We start from the raw sequence: 3,317 nt of genomic DNA on the forward strand, positions 1-3,317 counted from the left end.
TTCTTTCTTTTTTTTTTTTTTTTTTTTTTTAGACAGAGTTTTGTTCTTGTTGCCCAGGCTAGAGTGCAATGGCATGATCTCAGCTCACCACAACCCCACCTCCAGGAGAACCTTAAGCGATTCTCCTGCCTCAGCCTCCTGAGTAGCTGTGATTACAGGCATGTGCCACCACATCTGGCTAATTTTGTATTTTTAGTAGAGACAGGGTTTCTCTATGTGGTCAGGCTGGTATCGAACTCCTGACCTCAGGTGATCCTCCCACCTCAGCCTCCCAGAGTGCTAGAATTACAGGCATGAGCCACCATGCCCAGCCTGAGTGGCCAGATTTTCACCTGCAAAGTAGGAATACATATTTCTCCTTTACTAGATTCTGGGAAGGTGGAGAGAGACAAAGGATTGGAAAGCACTGTGGGAATGGAAGAGGTTATTCCTGTTAGGCTGAATCCCTGGTAAATCCCAGATATATGGCTGCCTGGAGTTTCCCTAAGGGGGAAGGAGAGAGAGGCACTACATTGTCCAGATCTGACTTAGAAAGTGACCGCGGTCTAGTCACAGTTCTCCCTGGAACTTCAAGGAGTCACCCATTCCCAGGAGGGAAGGAATGACGATAAAGTACACATTGCCCCACTTAATCCCAAAGTCCATACCTCTTAATAGTGTTGACTCAGGGATTAAGTTTCAGGATGAATTTTGGAGTGGATACCGTCAATCAAGCCTTGGCACATGGCAAGAGAGGAAGAGACAGTGGCCAGGCAGGCCTCGGTTCTCTTGAGATTTGTGTCTTAACATTGACCTTCACCTTTTATAACTAATCGGTTTATTGGCACTCAAAGAGCCTTGACCCATCTAGGCACAGAGAACATGCAAAAGCCTATAAGTGCAAAAGACCCTGCTGTGCCCCTCACTTTGCCCTGAATATCCAACAACATCTCACTGAGGTATTGAAATCCCAGTCATTGAAAGTGCTCAGGCAAAGCGTAGGTGTCTACCTATGGAAATGTTGACAAGTTGCCCGACTCGACCATGTGATTCCAAATTTTCACAATGAGCAGTGAGAGCGATATTTTAAGATTGTTTTTTCTCCTTCTTGGCACCTGGTGCCCCATGCCTGACACTTGGTCCCTGGCAAGGAAGCCTGTATTCCTGGGGATGGGAGTGGAGCAGTGTGCAGTAAACAAAGAGTACAAGAAAGTTCCTTCTGCCCCCTCCCCACCTCAGCACACACACATCTCCATGGCAGGAGAGCGGTGTGGGTGTGGGAACAATGGGAACCTATGAGTCATGGGGATAATGCAAGGCAGGATAATGTTTCTCCAAAAAGGCTCCCTCCAGCCATGTCCGGAGGAGCTGACGTAGACAGCTGATAGGCTGTGACATCTGAAATGACCCTTAATTCTGGGCAGTCACTTGCCTTGCTGTGAATGACCTAGGTTTTCTTTTTATCTTTTAATTCAACTTTTATTTTTAGCAAAATGATATATAAAAATACCTTCAGAAAGCTGAATAATACTACCTGGATTGCAATGGAAAATAGCAGATGCCTGCCTCACCTTTCGCCAACCCCAGTCCCCAGAGGCGGCCTCTTTTGGACTTTCAAGTTATTTCTTTTTATTTTTCAAAATATCATCTGACTGTTTTTTCTTATTCCATGATTATTTTTCTCATCCCATTTAGTTAGTATGGATTATCTTCCTACAACAAAAGGTGAGGATTATCCCCTCTCCACTGCAACACACATCCTTTGCCTATCCTCCTAATATAGCAAGATCTCAATGTATGGTTAAATCTCAATTTGGTGTTTACATTATTGTGAATGCATAAATATTACATAAGGTTCTTACATTGCCCTTTCTTCCTTGCATGACATTTGTTTTCCATGTGTTTTCTTGGTTTTGTATTTTCCTAGCACGAGTTGCTCCCAAACTCCCTGCTATAGCTGTAAAGCTCCTTTCAAATAGGTTATCTATTAGTCCCATTTGTGTTCTTGCCAACATCTCTTCCAGGGCTGATCATCTTTCTGCTCCTGGGTGTAAGGTTGCTCTCTAGGTGTGCTGCATACCTACTACCCTGGAGCATTGCTTCCCCATTAATTGGGAATTCCTCTTGCCTCTATCCTACATTGGAGCATCTTTTTTTTTAATCCAATGCCATCTGCCTTTTCTTGTTTACTTCCTTGTTTGGTGAAATGCTTTCTTCAATAAATGCTTCAATGCTTCCTGAGAAATGGTGAAAGGAAGATAAAATTTTTGAGACCTTATATGTCTAAAAATATCTTTTTTCTACCCTCAAGCTTGATTGATAGTTTGGCTGGGTATCTAAATTTAGGCTTAAAATTTTTTTTCTTTCTTTTATTTTTTTTTTTTGAGACAGAGTCTTACTCCATCACCAGGCACCAGACTGGAGTGCAGTGGCACGACCTCGGCTCACTGCAACCTCTGCCTCGTGGTTCAAGAAAAAATTTTTTTTTGTTCAAAATTTTGAGGTTTTTCCTTTGTCTTCCAGCTTCCTTTATGGCTGTGGAGAAGTTCAGTGACATACTAATCCCTGGGCCTTTGTATGTGACCTGTTTTTTTTCTCTCTCTCTCTCTCTCTCTCCATTCTTTAGAATGTCTTTATTTCCAGTGCATTGGTTGGTATATTTTTCCATTCACCATGCTGGTCCTTGGAGCTCCACTTCAATCGAGAAGCTCATGCCCTTTGCTCCTTTCTGGGCCTCTTAAGTTTTATCTTTTTGAGTGGGACCACTTGGATTGGTCTCCTAGCTTTCTAATTGTTGTTTTTTGTCTTCTTCTCCTACTTTTGAGAGGATTTTCTAATTTTTATTTCTCAACCCTCTAATTGATTTTTTTTTTAAATCTTCTACCAGCTTTGTGCAGTGGCAGTATTGTAGCCAATGAGGTTTATCCGAGGCGTGATTATTGCTAATTGAAAACTTTTCCCAATACCCTCCCCATGATGACTTGAAATATAGTTGGCATTGGCAATTTTTGACAGTCTCTACGGAGACTGAATTAAAAAAAAATTCTTCTACTTTATTTTCATTTTGTTTCCTTTTTTTCTCAACTTTTCATTAAGAGAATTGCAAATATACAGAAAAGTTGAAAAAATAGTATACTTAAATGATAATATAAACGATACTTCAATAAAATAGTATACTTTTCCTCTCTATCTAGGTTAGTGCTGTTCAGTAGAAATACAATGTGAGCCACACACATAATTTTAAAGTTTCTAGTAGCCACATTAACAAAGTAAAAAGAAACAGCTGATATTAACTTAAAATATATACTGTTTACGTTAAAATATTATTTCTACATGAA

General features: G+C 40.7%; 1 non-coding gene across 1 annotated transcript; it reads left to right on the forward strand.

Annotated features, from left to right (window-relative positions):
• The first annotated feature begins 2,864 nt into the window (after positions 1–2,864).
• On the forward strand, positions 2,865–3,006 carry LOC119469010. Its single transcript, XR_005197832.1, has one exon. It is a non-coding gene; the product is annotated as a U4 spliceosomal RNA (small nuclear RNA).
• Positions 3,007–3,317: the final 311 nt, after the last annotated feature.

Source organism: Cebus imitator, unplaced genomic scaffold (genome assembly GCF_001604975.1).
Source record: "Cebus imitator isolate Cc_AM_T3 unplaced genomic scaffold, Cebus_imitator-1.0 Scaffold546, whole genome shotgun sequence".
NCBI lineage: Eukaryota > Metazoa > Chordata > Mammalia > Primates > Cebidae > Cebus > Cebus imitator.